The 21,041-nt window shown below is 44.7% G+C and overlaps 1 protein-coding gene across 5 annotated transcripts in view; it reads left to right on the top strand.

The window, feature by feature from the left end:
- Positions 1-21,041, top strand: part of LOC137327844 (potassium voltage-gated channel subfamily KQT member 1) — a 699,654-nt gene that overhangs the window by 594,075 nt on the left and 84,538 nt on the right. The window lies entirely within an intron of this gene.

Genomic DNA, 21,041 nt, shown 5'->3' with positions numbered 1-21,041 from the left:
CCCCTCTCCTGAAGGGGTTAACCACTTCTGGTATACCGTTCTGTGGGTCCCGGTTCTTTCCGCTCAGGCCACCATCTGGAATTCTCTCACCAAACCTTTCCACCTCGCTATCTCCCTCTCTGCCTCCAAAAGTCACCTAAAAAAAGAAAGAATTTTTTGACTGTGCCTTTAGTCGTCTCATCCCGCCCCCAAAGGCTTATGTTTCCTTGTGCGGTGTCCGCCCACCTCTTCACATTGAAAAGCACTCTGAGTTTTTTTTTTGATCGATAAACGCAAGCTGTTATTGTTGCTCAATGTCTGGCCGGTAAGGTTGGCTAGCTGAGGGCCATGAGATGTTGTGTGGCTGCCCATCACTTAGTTGGAAAGGTCAAGGACTGGAAACTATGTGTAAAGCAGACCCACTTCAGAGGTTGGTTTAATTGTGGCACCGACCCAAAGTGTGTTGAGCACACCCACTATAACGGGGGGGGCGGGGGGAGGGGGGGGTCAACACAAATCCATCCTCAGTAAATCCATACACTGAGCCTGGGATTACAGCATGGTAGCCTCAGTATAACTGAGGTATCAATCACAGTAATGAGCTCTGGTGATTCCCGTTATAACGCCACTTCAGCACTCCCTCCCCCTTTCCCTCTCCCTCAGAACACCTGGACTTTGTCTCACTGGCCAGTTCATAAAGGGACTCAGGAATCCTTGCTTTTCTACCAGTCAGAACAATCCTTGTGTTTCTTTTTAACCCAGAGAGCACCAGAGACAAGTTATTTTGCTGGGGTGTGATTGTGGACTGTGGGCATAGTGGATGAGACCCATCCTTCGTTTGGCACCTTTAGAGAAAGTTTTCAGCCAGTCAGAGGTCAGATTTTCAGCGTAGGTCCAACCTCCAAACTCAACATCCATTAATATATTAAAGATATTATGTTTGAGGGTACTTCCTTCAACTTTTTGCCATTGTAAAAAGTTCTGTGTCCACGTTTATAATGGAAACTGCCGAAGTAAATTCGTCAGGCTGTACTTAGACCCTCCAGCCATTGGTGGTGCTGTTGTGCCTCAGTTTTGCATTTCACAGCTCCTCGGTCTGTATTGCAGAGAAGCTCTGATACTCCAACCAACTCTATGGTCGAGAGCCTTTGGTTTCGTGGTAGCATTCCTGCCCCCTGAGTCATAAGGTGCAGCGTTTCAAACCCCACTCCAGACAATCCCGGCGAGTGGAGACTCTGGATCTGAATGCTGGGTTGACATCCAGTGTGGATACTTTTGTCTGGTGGGTGTGAGTGGGCAACCCTCCCACCCCCACCTCATTGAATGGGTTGCGAGAACCCATAAAACTCTCCCGTTGTATAGGACTAACCACCATATTGCCTGGTATAATTATGGCCATGGAAGGAGTGTTTCCGTCACGGCCTGTCAGACTGTTACTCAGCCTCTGAACCCTTCCACAATTTCATGCTAGTCTCCAAGAGAAGTGTGTGAAGATATAACAATCGACTCTACATTTCTGCTTCCCAAATTGCTGTAAGTTTTGCTATTTAATTCTAAATAATAATACCAAATCAAAGTATTTTATAAAAGTAAGAACAGAATGTATGACTTTAAAATGGAGACTGAATTATGCTGGTCCACTTATCCCCTGCCCTCTAATCCAGCTTCACCTGAACACCACACTTGGTCTTGACTTCTTGCAGTGACTAGTAATTAAGTAACTGGCAGAAGTTCAGAGCTGCCATGTTCAAGGATGGCACAGATGAATAGTCTCTGCTCCTCTGCCTTCCCACAAAAGAAAGAATTGAGACTTTAGATGCCTTAATCATGGCTTGCATGCTGTATTTTTTCCTTCCCATGAAAATTGCAGACTTTAACATAGTTTTGTAACCCAGTGTCAGTCGGAAGATCAGAAGCTACACTTCCAAGGACGTAATTTTACTTTTAAAAATAAACAGTAACGATTTGTAAAGATTCTCATGGTCTTGATATCCACGCCCTTTGTCGACTGCAGACCCGACTATTGCAATGCTCTCCTGGCCGGCCTCCCATCATCCGCTCTCCTCCGTAAGCTGCGACTCAAACAAAACTCTAATCCAAAAGCAAAATACTACCGATGCTGGAAATCTAAAATAAAAACAGAAAATGCTGGAAACACACAGCAGGTCAGGCAGCATCTGTGGAGAGAGAAACAGAGTTAATGTTTCAGGTCGATGACCTTTCGTCAGAACTGGAAGAAGTAAGAGATTAACAATTTTTAAGCAAATGCAGAACCATGGAAAAGGGGTGTGGGGGAGGAAAGAACAAAGGGTTCTGTGATAGGGCGGAGGGCAGGAGTGATTAAACAGCAAGAGGATGATGGTGCAAGGCAAAAGTCATCAACCTGAAACATTAACTCTGTTTCCCTCTCCACGGATGCTGCCTGACCTGCTGAGCGTTTCCAGCATTTTCTGATTTTATTTCAAACAAAACTCTGCTGCGCATATTCTATCCTGCTTTCTGGAGTCAGAATAAGTCTCCATTCCTCTAACCCTGGCCTCTTGTGCATTCCCCTCCCTTCGTCCCACCTATGGCGGGCGCGTAGTTAGTGGGCGCCACACTCTGGAATTCCCTCCCTAAACCCCTCCGCCCCTCCTTTAAGACCCTCTAAAACCCCCCTGTTTGACCAAGCTTTTGGTCGCCCCTCCTAAAATCTTCTTCTTTGGCTCCATTTTTTGTCTCATTACGCTTGTAACGCCTTGGGATGTTTTTCTACATTAAAGGCGCTATATAAATGCAGGTTGTTGTGGTTGACAATCTTGATTTTTACCTCTTGATAGTTATTTTCAAGAGCTGCAAACAAATCTTCTAGTAACATTGTACTCATTCTAACAGCCCATGAATTAAAGCTTTTTTAGCTGCCTGGTCGAATTATCTGTACACATTGCAGTCATGTTGAGTATTAAATGCCTAATATTTGCAAACTGATTTGTTGTTTAAAATGCTTTGAAGGCCCAGTGTCCCGCTGTGGGATCTTTGTAATGGAGCCAAGTCTGGTTAGAGATTATACTGATCACATCAATCAGAATAGCTGATAAGTCTTAATAATTAGTGATTGCTGGTCTAGAGCAAGAATACATATCACTCTAGAGAAAGAAAAATGAGCCCTAATGCTGGAAAACTTCCAAATAATTGTGGTTTGGGATAGGGCAGGGGAAATTTGGAAGGGGGTTAGACAGAATCCGAGAAATGCTGTTTATTTGAATTTTAATTTTACTAAAGGATGTTCAAGGAGACTTTGTTTTGCTTCTGCATTGTAAATAGCAATAAATTATGGAGTTTAATCTATGTCACTTGAATGCTCCAGCCACAGATAATCCCAGAATGACTTTCATTTAAATCTTACTGCCTCATTCAGTCCCAGGGAGTTGTTCTGTCACTCAAAGCCTCCTGTCTCACCCAGCCCTAGGGAGTTGTCTTATGACAAAGCCTCTTGAGGTAATCAGTCCCAGGAAGTTGTCCTCTCACTCAAAGCCTTCAGCCTCCCTCACTCCCAGGGAGTTGTCCAGTTACTTGTCACTTCTTGAGGAAATCAGTCCCAGGGATTGGCCTGTTACTCAGAGCCTCCTGCCCTCAGTCAGTCTAGATTGATTCCTGGGATGAGAGGGTTGTACTGTGAGGAGAGATTGAGTAGAATGGGCCTATACTCTCTAGAGTTTAGAAGAATGAGAGGTGATCCCATTGAAACATATAAGACTCTGAGAGGGCTTGACAGCGTAGATGCTAAAAGGATGTTTCCCCTGGCTGTAGAGTCTAGAACTAGGGGGCATAGTCACAGGATAAGGAGTCAGCTATTTAGGGCTGAGATAAGGAGGAATTTCTTCACTCAGGGCTGTGAGTCTTTGGAATTCTCTACCTCAGAGGGCTGTGGATGCTGAGTCATTGAGTATATTCAAGGCTGAGATAGATAGATTTTTGGACTCTAAGGGAATCAAGGGATATGGGGATCGGGCGGGAAAGTGGAGTTGAGGTCGAAGATCAGCCATGATCTTATTGAATGGCGGGACTGGCTCGAGGGGCCGTATGGCCTGCTCCTGCTCCTATTTTTATGTTCTTATGTTCTTTTGTTCTTATGTTAGTCTCAGGGCTTGCCCTGTCACTCAGAGCCTCCTGCCCTGTCGGTCCCAGTGGATGTTGGGTCACTTAAACTTTTAATTAATTCACTGGAAAAAGACATTAAATTTAGAAGTAAGAGAAATGGTTCTTTAAAGGTCTGAAAAAGTATAAAAATAATTTTCGAATTACGTTATGCAATAGTATGTTACAGGAGATTGAACAAAAGTAGACTAGCATTGGAACAAATTTTGTTTAAATGGTTTGACACAAGCTGCCGTTCCCTATTGCTGGAGATGCTATACCGACACACAATGCAAATACAACTGCACACATAACAAAATAAACCTGTTGAGCCCCCCCCCACCCCAACCCCCGCCAATCTGGCGACGAGCAATGGAAAAAGAGAGAGAAAAAAAACAAGAGAGAAAGAAATTATCTGCAGACTCGTGCTGTAATGGAAAAAACGTTGTGGACAGCCTTGTCTTAAACACTGCGATCCAGACCCTGCGTGCAAGCTGCTCTTTCCAGCCTAAGCTCATAAGCAAAAAAAAAAGCAGCCAACCCTCGCACCGCAAGCGAAACCACAGAGCTGGGGTTACAGCCTCGCAGTCAGCTGCAGCTCAGCTGACCAAAACAACATGTGCTGGCTGTCGAGAGAGAGAGAGAGAGAGAGAGAGAGAAAGGGGAGCAAAAGCCTCATTGGATTCTTGTTTTCCCATCTAGGCTTTGACTCTAGACTCACACTTAACAAAGAAAAAAGTACGACCTGCATTTATTTCATGCCTCTCACAACCTCAGGCCGCCCCAAAGTGCTTTACAGCCAACTTTTTGAAGTGCAGTCGCTGTTATAATGTCGGAAATGCAGCAGCCAATATGCACACAAATAGCAATGTTTGGTGTTCGTTGAGGGATATATATTGGCCAGGACACAGGGGAGAACCCCCCCTCCCCCGCTCTACTTTGAAATAGTGCCATGGGTTCTTTTACATCCACTTGAGAGGGCAGACGGGGCCTCGGTTTAATGTCTCATCCAAAAGACGGCATCTCCGACGGTGCAACACTCCCTCGGTACTGCACTGGAGTGTCAACCTAGACTTTGTGCACAAGTCTGTGGAGTGGGACTTGAACCCACGTCCTTCTGACTTAAAGGTGAGAGTGCTACTTCTGAGCCACAGTTGACACTAAATGCAGGACTGAGGGAGTGCTGAACAGGCACAGGCCTAAAAATGAGATGTTTAAACTGAGGGCCCTGTCTGCCTGTTTCCATTGGTTCAGGTGGATGTTAAAGATCCCATGGCACTACTCAAACAACAGCAGGGACCTCCCCCAGTGTCCTGACCTACTTTCCTCCCTCAATTGGCACCACCAAAAACAGGTTAACCAGCCATTCATTGTGTTACTGTTTGTGGATGCTTGCTGTGCTCAAAATAGCTGCTACTTTCACCTACGTAAAAACAATAGCCACAATTCAAAGGAATTCATTGCATTTGAGACCTTTCTGAGAGATGCGGCAAGGTCTTTTTTTCTCTTTTTAATGTGTCTCAACTTTAGCTCCAACCTCAGAATTCCCCACACCTGTCCCCTCACCACTGCACCAGTCAATCACAGAGCAACCATCCATCCCCGTGACACGTGTGCGTGCGTGTGCGTGTGTGTGTGTGTGTGTAGCCGTACATAACACCATAATTCTGCACAAATTAATGCGAAATTGGCTGTGTCATTCAAGCTGGAAAGACAGCTATCATTCTAATATATAATTAGCCTGCAATCCTCATTGGAATAAAACTTCACCCATTGGATTCTGTTATTAGAAGACGAGTTTGATTGACATCTCAGTGCTACCTGTCATCAGCTAGTGGTCGAATTCTAAAGCTCCAGTTTCCACTCCCCGCTCGGTAGGAATTTCGCTCCAGGAGTCGTCTGTCATTGACTTGGGGCCATCCTTTCTCAACCTATTGTTTGCAAGCTGAAACCAGCCTCGGGTCTCTTTCCATATCTGCTTTCAGTGTTGTTTGTCCTAGACAGTTTTCAGACTGAGAGACGTGTTCTAATATCTCTCGGGGCCTGTGCATGTGTAAATATGAAAGCTCAAATGCAGCGTTGCTTGCCAATAATTCGAATGCTTTTTTTCAATGCATCAGCTTGGTAACACTTTTACCTCTGAGTCAGCAGCTTGTGATGTTGATTCTTAAGATAATTGGCAAAAGAACCAGGTGGGAGATGAGGAGAATTTTTTTTACACAGCGAGTTGTTATGATCTGGAATGCACTGCTTGAAAGGGTGGTGGAAGCAGATTCAAGAGTAACTTTCAAAAGGGAACTGGATAAATACTTGAAAAGGAAAATTTTGCAGGGCTATGGGGAAAGAGCGGGGGAGTGGGACTAATTAGATAACTCTTTCAAAGAGCCGGCAGAGGCACAATGGGCTGAATGGCCTCCTGTGCTGTATGATTCTATGATCCCCACCATAATCTAGATTGAAAAAGATCATTTGTTTGGCTGTGAAGCACTTTCAGATGCCCTAAGGGCTGGATAGGAGCGCTATTAATACAAGTTCTTTTTTTAACCAAATTTCCGAAGCAACTTCCTCTTATGTGACACCACGTTCCTGTCACTGGTGGGCTGTGTTGATCTGCACATGTAAATTGGAAATGACTGACATGAAGAGGGGTGCTATTTGTTTCTCGAGCAACTTTCTGTGCTCTTCTTCCCTCCTGAAGCCAGTATTCAAGCATAGGTTTTCTGATTGAGTTCGTCAAATAAACGAGCGTTCGTCAGACGAACCCGATCAAAAAAAACTGGGGCAATAAGGCCCCATCTGAAACAGGGGGGAGCTTTATTAAAATATTAAAATTAGGGTGAGTGTGTCTTACAAGCCATTTCCTAACATTTGTACAAACAGGACATTCAGCGATATTTGCACCCATGAATAATGGCCATCCAGGGTTGCTAGGGAAACAATGGTGCATAATTTCATTTACATAGTAAGGAAATTAATTCAGTGGTTTTAAAGTTATTTCTTCTCCATTTTTTCTTCATTTTTATTATGTTTTTTTCCTCTGCTGCCTCTTTTTTTCCCTATAACTTAATTGCTGCCCGAAAGAGATTCTCCTTATATCTGAACCTTTTGCAGGAAGAAGCAATGAAGGGATGCCATGCATGTTAAGCAGCACTGGAGGTATTGTGTGCCCACCTGCCTGTACCCTCGCATCCGTATCTACAGACAGAAAGGGCCAAGTACTTCGCTCTGGCAAACAGTTAGTCCAATTCCCAAGGGAGACTCTGACAGCAGACCTGATGACACTAAAATGATATGTGAAGGGCTGACTAATCATAATGCTGTGCGGTTCGACCACTGTATGTTTTGCTTTAAGTGGTACTGCATGAAAGAAGGCATTGCCACAGTGATCAACAGCCAGCACAGTTTGATTGGCACCACCCCACCCAAGGTGCCACCGGTTGTATCCGCAGCCTCTGGCACACTTACCTGGCAACGGCCATGGCGCACTTACTTGACAGGCTTGGCAGAGAGCCAGATGCACAGCTGTGCCAGCTGCTGCAAGGTCACTTGCAGTTAACGTGCAGGGTAGGGCTGATGCAGGCAATGACACAACCAGCCAACCAACAACAACTTTATATAGCACCTGTAACGTAGAAAAACATCCCAAGGTGCTTCACGGAAGGGTAATCAGTCAAAAATTAAGGCCAAGACAAAGAATGCGATATTAGGAGGGGTTACTAAAAGCCTGGTCAAAGAGGTGGGTTTTAAGACGGGTCTCAATGTAGGAGAGGGAGGTGGCGAGGCGGAGAGGTGTAGGGAGGGAATTCTAGAACGTGGGGCCAAATGACTGAAGGCGCGGCTGCCAATGCTGGTGATCTCGGGATGCACAGGAGGTCAGAGTTGGAGGAACGCAGAGTTCCTGGAGGCTTGTAGGGCTGGAGAAGGTTACAGAGATAGGGAGGGGTGAGGCCATGAGGGATTTGAACATGAGGATGAGAATTTTAAATTTGAGGCACTGGTGGTCCGGAAGCCAATGTAGGTCGATGAGGACTGGGATGATGGGTGAAAGGGACTTGGTGCGGGATAGGATATGGGCAGAGATGATAAGCTAAACTTTATGGAGGGTGAAGGATGGGAGGCCAGCCAGGGGAGCATTGGAATAGTTGAATCTGGAGGTGACATAGGCATGAATAAGAGCTTCAGAAGCAGATGGGCCGAGGCAGGGGCAATGTCACGAAGGTGAGAGTAGACTGTCTTTATGAGAGAGAGGGTATGCAGTTGGATACTCAGCTCGTGATCAAATAGGATCTCAAACCTGCCTCCATCTCTTTCCAGGCATGCTGTAATGCTGACCTATGGGCATGCTGGAGTACAAACAGGGCTAACCTTCTCCCAAGCACATTATGCAGCACTACCTCCACTTTGGCAGCTATCAAACAGTGGGTTGAGTAGTGGGGTGCTCTGTTAGTTGCCTGCAGATTCGTGCCTTTACCTTGCGTCTCCTTTCCCTTAATTTGTACCTGTCCCTTCTTAACCCACTCCCCTTCAGCCTCGGCAAAGATTGCTAATGGGTTCAAATGCCTTCTGGGCCTTTCCTAAGGCTGCAAAGATTTTTGCCCTCCTATTCTAACATTTCCCTTTAATTGCCCTTATCCCTGTAAGTCTGCATCCAATTTTCCGCTCTCTGCACACACCCAAATTCAGACCTGCAGATGTGCATTATTATGATAATGAGCTGACCACAAAATTTACTTTGAGCGACCTTTGCACCCACTTCTAACCATTCAGGAGTAAACTGCACCTTTATCTCAAAAATCTACCCGAGTACCTTATGCTATGGTATTCCAGAGATGCTAGCAATCCTCTGGTACTTCTCCTAATTGGCTGTGCTTCATGTGTGAATGTTGGCAGACTATTTGACCGTGGGAAGTATCACAGCCAAGCCCTATCCTTTTCCTCAGCCAACATTCGTAACACGTGCACCTTACAGAAGTTGTTGCTGGCCAGTGATCAAAAGCAGGACCCTGGCTTATATTTTTCCCCTCTCCTGGCCTGGAACACTGATGGAACACAAACAGAAACCTAGCTTACTTCCTCCAAGACACTGGTTTCTGTTCTGGCACATGCTGATATGCTGACAACGTTTCCTTGACATTTAACGGGTTAATTAAGCCTTTGCAAAGCGGACCGTTGCTGAAATCAGCTCAGGTGCCTGCTTTGCATTCAGTGTCATTTAATTTTGGCTATGTACTAATTCAAGTTAACATGCTATTGTACAGGGAGCCCTTTGCTCTATTGGTTTCGCAGAGTTAATACCATTCAGCGCCAATCTAACGCATCTTGAATTTTTTTGAGCGTTCGGTACAAGTTGAGCTTTCGTTTTTTTCATCTTGAATCAAATAACATAGAGCAGTCTCGTGTGGGAGAACCTTCACCACACGGACTGCAGCGGTTCAAGAAGGAGGCTCACCACCACCTTCTCAAGGGCAATTAGGGATGGGCAATAAATGCTGGCCTCGCCAGCGACGCCCACATCCCATGAACAAACAAAAAAAAGTCTCATGAATTCCTTTCAACCTGTGTTAACCATTATGTGCGCTCCGTGTAGGATAAGGCACAGTCGTTTGTCGCAAGGCAGTGTCACCTTGGGGCTTCAAACAACGTCGCTAACTGTGAGAATGGAGCTTGAGTGGTCTGTCAGCACAGTCTCTACCCCGGAGCTGTGTTTGTGCTTCGAAATGCTCTTCCCAACTATCAAAGTCTTGCAGTTTAATTTTCATGCTGTTTTATGAGGAACCTGTGTTTTGGTTCAAACAGATGGCAGGCTCCTACAATTGCTCCACCTGACTCAGTCTAAAGAAAGAAAGAACTTCTTGTATTTCTATGGCGCCTTTCATGACCTCGGGAAGTCCCAAAGCGCTTTACAGCCAATGAAGTACTTTTTTGAAGTGTAGTCACTGTTGCAATGTAGATTAAGGTCATTCTTACCATACTGTGGTGCTGCTGTACAATATGACTTCAAACATAGTGATGGAGTTTAAACCCACCAAACACTGCGAGGTATTGGCATATACTGGAGATGTAAGGGAGGAACACACATTGACCGTGTGCATGTGACTTCACAGCAAGACAAGGACCCAGAGATTCTGCGGGAGGCCTTTTGGAGCTGGGTTTGGGATGGTGCGGAGCTTCCACCCGTCCCATAGATGCGCAACTCCTGACCCCATCCCAAATCGCGCACGGTATTGACGGGGGCCCGAGCCATTTACCGCGGGAGGGAGGGGGAGAGGAAACAAGCTACAGCATACCATCTCAGTGCAGGGTGGTCATCAAAGCCAGGCAAAGACGTAAAAGATCCCATGGCACCAATCGAAGACGAACAGGGGAGTTCTCCCCAATATCTGGGCCAACGTTTATCCCTCAACCAACATCACTAAAATAAGATTATCTGGTCATTAATCTCATTGCTGTTTGTGGGACCTTGCTGTGCACAAATTGACTGCCACGTTTCCCAACATTACAACAGTGACTATACTTCAAAAGTACTTAATTGGCTGTAAAGCATTTTGGGATGTCCTGAGGTCGTGAAAGGTGCTATATAAATGCAAGCTCTTTCTTAAAAATGAAGTCCAAATGTTGCTAGGCCTATCTTGAAGTTGATAGTTTCTCTGCTGGTCTGATTAATTGTTGTAGGGATGACGGCCATTTAACATTTAATCCCTCCCCCCCAACACTTGGCCCTTGCATTCAACATAGCCAGGACTCAATGCCAGGAAATACGCTGTGTGATGTATTTCTCTCATTTGCATGGCATTATAATATGCACGCCCACATTTTAAGCGGCCACCCCCATATCCAAGGGAAATTTTGATGTGCAACTGGTTGTTGTCCCTATCTGACCAGATGTGTTTTTACACTCATTTCACTGAGAAAGTTCAGAGCCAAGCTACCCTGCACTCTCAAATGCCCAGGGGTCTGGACAGAAAACCTCAGTTTTTAATACAAGAATTAGAGAGGAAACCTGACAGAGAGCACATTGCTGAGCCTTACATTTATAAGCTGACAATCACCAGCAAATAGCTTAGAACTTAATCTTTTTTTATGGTATTCCCCACGCCCGCCTCTCCCAGTTTGTCCCCCTCCTCATCTGAAGATGCTAACACAGAGAACAGCAATCCCTGGTTTGAGTCCTGAGCTGAGCACTAACTCCCAATCAAGTTAGCAGGATTGTATGGCCCTTTGAAAAGATAGTCCTAAGATTGTAAAAGTATGAGATTCATGTCTCCTTGGAGGACAGTTTGATGCTGAAACAGTAGGCAGGGTCTTCTTTCAGGGCTGTGGAGTGTTTGGATATGAGTTTGCCAGACCAAACAAAACGGCTTCAAAAGGTCTATTTTTCAAATAGGATTTTCCCAATACGGTTCAAAGACAAACATGATTACTTCCATTAATCTAACAATTCAAATAAACAAATGAAAAGATAAAGCAAGTCTTGTCGGACAAAAACTCTAAAGCATGAACCCCAAGCGCTGGGTATGTGTCGCTAGTCTATCAATAACTTTGCTTCTATTCACTGCGCTATCCCAGTGAACGTTTAGAAGCACAATATGGTCAAATTGCGGAACTGACTAGCTCTGGAAGAAAATCCGTTGTGTCTGTGTTCAAGGCACATTCCTTAGAAAGAAGGAGCGGTCCGATTAAAAAAAATCATCAAAATTTCAGGGAATGTTTGAACACCCTGAATACCTCCACCCTCCCCACCCTCCCACACTCCCACCTTGCCTACACCCACCTGCTGAAATAAAATTTAGTTGTGAGTTAAGGCTCCTCTCTATTCTTATCAGGGAGTGTCGGGCTTGGCATCCAGCATTGCTGGGTGACCCATCATGCTAAAACTGGACTCTGTACCCAGGTACATTAAGCATCATTAGGTGTCACCTTCAAATGATGTAGCGCACTGGAAATGAGCAGGGGACTCGGTTACCAGTTGCAGCCAAATCAGTAAACGGGATAGAAACAAAATTAAACCACAATAGAAAGGTGAAGTTCTGCTTATTTTAATGTTCCATATTGATGTCAACTAGATCACAAACAGGATTTCTGAGAACCTTTCTTGAAGCACTTCGGGATGTTTAACTACAAAGGCTCTATGTAAATGCAAGTCGTTGTCAATATAATTCTTTAAATGCAACACATGGTCCATTCCACTGAGATCTATGCGTGCTAACTGTGACATCCACCAGGAATTCGACCATCAACTTCAACCACTACCACAAACATGACAGTCATCTTCCTCGCCTCCACACATGTTGTAAAACTAACAAGTCTCAAGTACATCTCGAGATTAGAAGGATTTTTTCCCACCCTCACAGAGTAATGGATATGTTGAACAGGCCCCTGGTTAAAGCAGTTAATGCTTTGTCAATTAACACCTCTAAAAAATAAAGGGAGCTAGTTAAATGTCTGGTGCAAACAGGATCGTAGAGTTACATAGGAGTGAGTGGACAAAGAGATAACCAAACGCTGTGTGGAGTGCCATAGCTCCTGAGGTGCTGAGACCTGTAGTACCTACATTACAACAGTGACTACACTTCAGAAGTACTTCATTGACTGTAAAGTGCTTTGGGACGTCCTGAAGTCATGAAAGGCGCTATATAAATGAAAGTTTTCTTTCTTGCTAAGGTAACTGGACTGGGTGTATAATGTACAATGCAAGCTCAGCTAGGTAATCTGGAGTTTGTTTATTTACTCGTATTGTAAGTATGAAGAACCTTTCCTCAGGAGACTAAAGTCCATGACGGAATTATACATGATCTTTGGAAAGAACAGCCTTAATGGGCTGAGTGACCTTTTTTTGTTCCACGCTTGTGGTTTTATATCACTCCTTGCTCAGTTGGGGGTTTGTTAGTGAGAATTTTTGAATAAATGGGAGTCTGTATTCTGCCTTCTCGTCAATAAATGTTAGCTCCAGCCTTTCTGCAAAGATTGACAAAACCCATCCCAATTTTTTTTCCCCGAGATTTTCCAAGATACTGCCACTCGTTGCTTGGTGTCAACTGGGACTCAGATGGCGATCCAGGAGGGCTGAAAACTGGGCTGTAGTTTAAAAAAATTAATTCTCAGGATGTTGGCATCGCTGGCATAGTTGGCATTTATTGCCCATTCCTATAGAATCATAGAAAATTTACGCCACAAAAGGAGGCCGTTCGGCCCATCATGACCGCGCCAGCTGAGAAACGAGCCACCCAGCCTAATCCCACTTTCCCACATTTGGTCCGTAGCCCTGTGGGTCACGGCTCTTCAGGTGCACATCCAGGTATTTTTTAAATGAGTTGAGGGTTTCTGCCTCTACCACCCTCTCAGGCAGTGAGTTCCAGACCCCCACCACCCTCTGGGGAATGGCATGCTAGGCCACTTCAGGGGACAGTTAATAGTGAACCACTTAGGTATGGCATTGGATTCACATATAGGCCAGACCGGGCAAGGACAACGGATTTCCATCCCTAAAGGACATTAGTGAACTAGTTAGAAATGAATCTGATAGCTTGTTGATCACTTTTATTGATACCAGCTTTTTATTTCCAGATTTTGTTTTGTAACGAATTCAAATTCTCAAACTGCTATGGTGGGATTTGAACTCCTGTTCTCAGGATCACTAGGCCAGTAACATAAACATTATGCTACCATACCTCTATGTTCATAATCACAAATATAATATTCTCTCAGGTTTCACTGACAATCTAAAAAAGAAGAAAATTCTATTTCTTCTTCTGACATTGTGTCAGACCCAGATTTGTTAATGGGATGAGGTAATTACTCTGTAAACAGGAACACTTTACCTCTGTTTTGAAATTTCCATTCTAGGGCTATAACTGAATACAGTTATCGTCCTGTTGTTTAGACACAAATTCATTCTTTGTAAATGAGACTTGTGTCTGTCTGTCTGCCTATTAACAAGCAGAATGTTTCCTTTTACATGAGTCAACGAATGGAAATTGAACTCACATTTGGCTTCCAGGTCATCTTAAATTTTACTTTTGCATTTGTTGACATAAACGAGAATTTTTGTCGTTTTAATTTGTTTTCCGTTTAACAATGATTATTAAAAAGGTAGCCCTTGATGTCACTATCTTAAGCAAACGGCCTCCTGAGGTTCCAACAGCATTCAGGACTGTTGCTTGCTTCAATTTATTTTTTTGTGGCTGTCATCGACGAGATCTCTTTAAAGTTGCTTCAGTGGCACTGAGCCTGACTGTCATCTGCGCTGTGCACCTCAGTCCCACTCCCCAGTCAATCCCTGCACTAAGTCTCTGGACTCCTCTTCTGCAATACCTTCAATATAACGGACCGGAAATTGTGCTGAGCGATGAACGGACATCGTCCGCCGCTCATAAATAACTAACTCGCCCACAAACTTTTCGCGGACTTCTGGGCATCAATTAGCTTTGGTTGAGACCTGCAAGAAGTGCTTCTCTGAGCTGTGAGAGTGGGGAAAGGACCCCTCCAACAATCAGCTGGAAGCAAGCCACACAGTGAGGACCAGGAAGTGAAGCTCATTCACAAACTGCGCAGACTAAGAACCGGAAAGTGTCAGATGTGGTTAGTAAATGTACTATAAAATCAGATAGAGAAAGCAAAATAAAGAGAGGGTAAGGTTAAAAGACTGAAATAAAAGAGACAGAACGAAAAAGTAAAAAAATAAAAATTTTAAATTTTTAAATTGTTTTTGAAAACATTTTTAAATGTCCGAAAACTATTAAAATCAGGAGTAATGAGTCTCCACATTTTTAAAAGTTAATTTTCAATACCAGAAAGGTTGCTTGGCAGTCATTAATACTTACAACGTTGTTAAAAGTTAGTTTAGACTTGATATAACTGACTCAGCGTACCTTTTTTCTGGCGAGATTAGTTCGTTTCCAGCTGCAAGCTGGGCAGGAGAGCAAGTTCGCGCTGGTCCATTGATTCCAGCCAGCGATTTCTCTTTAACGTGAAGCTGCCAGATCAGCATGGAATCAAAAAGAGCAAGTTCTGGATTTCCACATTTGACTGCAAATGTGCGCTCGCCGAAACTTGCTCTTCCATTTGCCTATTAATAACGGTGAGCCCTGTTAGCCTTGGCGTTATTTCTAGGGCAATTTCTAGGTCTTATACAAGATTTACACCGTAGTTTCTTGGTGGTTTTACCTGAGGTGGCTCCACTTACACGATTTGAATAAGTGTAGATAAAAGTTCCATTTGTACCAGAATAGAGTGAGCTTGAAGCTTTTTCTCCTCATATTTTCCTCTGTTGATAATGAAATGGTGGGGAATGTCTTGGGTCACTTACTGCACAACTGGAAAGTTAAAGTGTTTTATTTCAGCCGTGGCTGAGTGGTAGCATTCTTGCCTTCTAAGTCAGAAGGCTGTGGGTTCAAGTCCCTCTCCAGATGCTTCAGCACATAACTCTTGGCTGAAACTTCAGTGTAGTACCGAGGGAGTGCTACACTGTCGGAGGTGCTGACTTTCAGATGAGATATTAAACCGAAGCCCTACCTGCCCTCTCAGGTGGACATAAAAGATCCCACGGTACTATTTCAAAGACGGGCAGTTATCCTGTCCAATATTTACCCCTCAACCAACATCACTAAAACAGATTATCTGGTCATTATCACATTGCTGTTTGTGGGACCTTGTTGTGCGCAATTGGCTGCTGCGTTTGTCTATATTAGAACGGTGACTACACTTCGAAAGTACTTCATTGCTATAAAACGCTTTGGGACGTCCTGAGGTCGTGAAAGGCGCTATAGAAATGCAAGTATTTCTTTATATAAATTATGTAAAAATATGTAAACCAACACACCTTCCAAGCAAAAGAAAGCAGCTTCGAATTCTTTAGTAGCAGTTGGGCTTCCTTTGGCTCTGTGGTTGTGGTTAAAAATGAGTTGGAGGGAGCGCGCGGTTGGTGCTTGCAGAAGCGACAGTAGAAGGGGGCTTGGGGTTTGTTCCAATTTACACTTGCACTGCTAGCCTACTCTGAATGCTTTTGTGTGTTGGGGGAAGGGGAGGAGGCATGTTTGCTTTTTGAAGGCCGTTGAAGTGGAGATTTGAATCTTAACTGTAACCCCTCCCCAGGCTGCTTCTGTTCGGTGCTACACATATGCATATGAATTGTGCATTTTATCCGCTCTGTGAATGATCCACAAGATGGGACAGGCCTAGCACCTCATAAAAACTGCAATGAAAACATATAGCTCATTAACAAGAACATATCCTATTCGACTTCAAGTTTCAGTGTAATCATTGTTTAAATTATTTTGAAGACTAAATATTGAGCATGAATACTGGCTGAAAAGGATTGAGGTGGTTAGACTGAACAATATTTTTAAATAAGATCTTTTAATGTAGTAGGAAGTCTTGAACTCAGCAATGCTTGTTTATTTAGACCCAAAGGTCTTGAAATTTCATGAAGTTCTCCCGATCTTCAGCGGGAGATCTGTGGACCCCCCCCCAGAGAAATGGCTAAAACATATTAAATAACAATAAATGATATTTCGATAGCACTCTCCTGTTCAGGAAGATGTCTTTATGATAAGGAGAAGAAGGATTTGATCAGGTTGGCTCAAGATGTCAGCTTGGCTCAGTTGCTCGCACTCTCACCGCTGAGTCAGAAGGTCATGAGTTTGCGTCCCCCTGCAGAGACTCGAGCCCATCATGCAAGATTGAGGGAGTACTGCATTGCTAGAGGTGCTGTCTTGCAGAAGAGACATTAAACCGAGGACCCATCTACCTGCTCAAATGAATGTAAAAGATCCTGTGCCAGTATTCAAACAAGAGCAAGGAATTAGGGCAGTGCGGAGGGAATTTTGCTTCACATGACCAGGGGAGCATTTGATCTGTATGTTAGGTGCCAAAAAGTCTACAAATGATCCCATTCCCAGCAGTGACATCTCGCACCTTGTACAACATCAAATTCATCCACACACAAAAGAAGAAGGAAATAGAAAAGGTATTCAAAATAGAATTCCGGTTCAGTTCCCCTCCCCCTCTCCTTTGTAACATTCCTCCTGACCTGCGTGCAACCGTTGCCCAAATCGTCTCTTCTGTCTGTCAGTGCTACTTTTGCAGGGTTCTGCACCAAGAGGCCAGTCCTACTGCTCGACAGTTAATACCTCAGACTCCAGACTGTAAAGTTAGTTACCGGTTATGTTGCTGAACCTAGCGTCAGGGTCTAAATGACCTTTGACCTTTCTCCGATATAATGGTCTTCTACAGCAAACTTGGCAGGCTTAAAAAAAATGGACAACTGTTACCAGTTGTGTTTGTGTGAGGAAGGAGGGAGGGAATGGGGGGAGGGGCGGTGAAGGCAAAGAGGTGAGAGAAAGCCAGGAATGTTTAATGGAACAGTGACAGGGACAAATGAGCAGAGCAGACTTGATGTTACTAGCATGTTCGAGCTTGTGCACCATGTTTCACCTCAATACCGTGAGGAGCTAATTAAAAAATAAACCTGACAGGGAACAATTGAGTGAGTTCAATGAACTCCACGCTGACTTGAATGGTACTGACTTTGCCCACGGAAGACAGCTCTTAAAAACTCAAGGCCACTTCAGTTTCAACGGTGGCTTGATTAATTGAAGAGCACCCAGCTCTAAATTGCTCGAGACGTTTGTGTGTTTTGTTTTTAAACGATATTCCTGAGAAATGCACTCTGCTTTGGCCGGGGAGAGTCCCCCAGCTGGAAATCAGGCAACGATGTCATTTGTGGGGATTTTTTTTTTGTGTGTGTGCAATGTTTTGACGGAGAGTGTTTTGGCTTAAGACTGGGGCTTGGGACCTGAAGCAGCTGTGTCGTTCCTAGCTAGACGCACAGGCTGCTTATGTGCTGCTCTGGAGCGGGAACTTGCCAAGGAATTTCAATCAGAGCAAAGTGAAAGAATTTTAAGCAGGCTTTAGCTGGACTAGGGATTTGGCTGCCCTCAATCTCTCCTCCTTCTCCCCCACCCAGTCTTAAAGTTGTGCCTTCTCCGCGATCCAATGATCAGCTGTGTTAGATCCATGTCTCTTGATAGCTGAGTGGTTTCCAAACTGATGCAGTGGAATTAAAACATGACCCTATCAAACAAACGTTCACCATTAAAAGTACACATAGAAAGAAAGACTTGCATTTACATAGTGCCTTTCACGACCTCAGGACGTCCCAAAAGCGCTCTACGGCCAATTAAGTACTTTTTTGAAGTGTAGCCACTGTTGTAACGTAGGAAATGTGGCATCCAAATTGCGCACAGCAAGCTCCCACAAACAGCAACGTGATAATGACCAGATAATCTGCTTTTAGGTTTTGGTTATACTGATTAGCAATAAAACGCCTAAGAATTAATGGCATTAATCTCAATCTAAATGCAACTTTGAATTGGGTCGTAATGTAAAACTGACTTAGTGGTGCCTTGAGGGTCTAGTCTGTTGCATGGCAACAGCAAGAGTCTCTCATCGTCGAATGTGTCTTATTTGTTTGTGAGTACCATAACTGGACTTGCACCAAATGAAGCTCTGACTATCGCTTTTGTTTACACAACTAATCCTGTAGTAAGTGGACTCAACTCCGCCTCTGCATTGTGCCTATAAGGCATCAGTTCACAGTCTGAGCTGTTCATACAAAGCAGCAGATTTACCTTTGAATTGCATTTTCTTCCTTCTCTGTACTTCGCTGTATTTAGATCTGTTCATACCACACACCATACCCTGGGCAGAGGGGCAAGCAGCAGGTGCCACTCTGTAACTAGTCTCCAGGAGCTGCACGAGAGCAGCCTTGAGGTGATTCAACCTGGGATCCTTTTTAACTTTATTCATCCTCCCTCCTCGTGAGCATGCCTGACCTCTGCATGGGACTTCCCCCTTGGGGGTGAGGTTGTGGGTGAGGAAATCACATGTAAGCACCCTGGCAGCATGGCACAGGGAAACTTAAGGGCCGATTTTAACATGAGCGGTTCCCCAAAATCCCAGCTGGTCTGTGTTGTGCCGTACAGGTTTGTTTCTGTCACAGTCTGCGTCGTCTGGTGCTCCAGTCCAGCACTAGTAGCGACGAGAGCTGAATTCAACTTGCTCTCTCATTCAAACAGTTGTTTTGAAAGTAAACAAGGTTTTATTTTCTCTCCCTGGCACCCAGCTGCCATAAAACTGCCTCAGCACATGTTCAAGCATTTGTGATTCAATGGCGGAAAAGGCCAACTTGGGATGGGGCTTGTGGAGCTCTTGGTGATCGGAGAGTTCGTAGTGATAATGCCAGGCCTCCAGAAACCTAGAAAGATGTTCCAGTTCATTCTAGAAAGCTTTAGCCTTTAGGTTCTTCCGTATAATCCTGCCAGTGCTGATCAACGAGCTGCAAGACTCCTGACGCCGCCCATTCCTCGATGCCTGTGTGCAGGAATCTGCAAGTCCCTTTTTAGCACCTGTTACTCGGAACAGCAGAGCTGCCTGACTGTCAGCATTCAACACACACACATGGCATTACTTAGGTGCTCAACCTCAGCCTTCTAATCATTTTTACTGCCCTCGAAATGAGCTTAGACAGCAGAAAAGTACCTTCGCAGTCAGCCCATTACCATACAGACTGACCCAAATCATTTGCACTTTGGATCCACCGAGTTTTCCCTTTATTGGTTTTCCACATTCTCCTTCATCTCAACCCGGCTAAGGATTTTAATTTGACTTCCAGGGTCGGGCGCACTGTCTGTAATTAGTACTGTAGTGGTAAGCCTGCTCCTCATTCATTAACTCTTTCCTGCTTAAAGCCGGTCGAGTATAGTAACCCACAAACCTCAAATGGCTGCACTTTAATGGTCCTTGGTGACTGAACATCAGAATTAGCCGTGCACTATCCCTGCATTCAGTCATGAGGTGACATTTAGGGCTTCCTCTTTGTAGAATCCTGTACCATCATCACAATCCCTCTCTTTTCTCCCCAGAATACCACACAGCACCTCTCTGTTCCTCCCTCCTCTCCTCTCCCACTTGACACTATGCTTCTCTTGGTCCCTAAGCCCATTCATTGGTACAAGGCTTCTCTCAATCTCACTCATCCTAATTCCCATTCTCTGCCCTTCATTCAGGGCATCACTCGGTCCTCTGCCCTCTGTCCGTTGCCTTTTGGCTCCTCCCTCTCCCCGGAATCCATGCGGCTCGTAATCCTTCCTTCCCTCCTACCTCTGTGCTACACTTCTCTTGGTCCCTTTCCCCTCGGCGCAAGGGCTCCCTTCTTTCTCTCCCACCCTCAGCGTTGGGCTTCTCAGGCCTTGTCTCTCCCTTTTGTGATTGGGCTTCTCTCTGTCCCTCCCTTCCCCAGAACCTTTTGGGTCTCTCTCTGTTTCCAGCCCCCTCTCCACCACCCCCCCCCACCGACCTTATTTTCAGCCTTTTAGCAGCTCCCAACTCCTGCACCCCACCATCGCTACAAAAGCGTCACTGCTTCTGTACATGTTTCCAAAGTATTGCAGTCCCCTTCTAACATGCTCTGTTATGAGGTTTTGTGCGTGGGATTTCTATCAGTTCTTCCTTACAAGTATGGTTTTTAACATTTCTTTTCAGACAACGAAAGGATTGAAAGACGCCCTTCCTCTTTTAAATGTTACTTTTCGAAAGGATTTTTGAATTGGCCTGGTCGATTTCTGAGCATCCTTTCGAAATTCACCCCTGAGATCTAAGGCCCTACATCTGCTGATCCCATTGAGAGCAGATGTTTACTGCAGCGTATTTGGGAGCGACACGTGGAAATCAATCCCCAAGTTACTGGGGACAAAATTAGTCTTCAACGTTAGCTCGATGCAAGCTCATAACGAACCGGCAGCCCATTTTACACCGCGCCCGATTTTTTCTTTCATTGAAGTCGACGGTCTGGGCTTTGTAGAACTTATTCCATTGGAATGTCCTGGGCCTGGGCCCCTGCAGCTCTTCAAATGAAGAAGTTCTGTTCTTTCGGTTTGTACCTTGACTCC

Source organism: Heptranchias perlo, chromosome 12 (assembly GCF_035084215.1).
Source record: "Heptranchias perlo isolate sHepPer1 chromosome 12, sHepPer1.hap1, whole genome shotgun sequence".
NCBI lineage: Eukaryota > Metazoa > Chordata > Chondrichthyes > Hexanchiformes > Hexanchidae > Heptranchias > Heptranchias perlo.
Note: the sequence above shows the minus strand (reverse complement) of the source record. Positions and strands in the feature narration are given on the sequence as shown.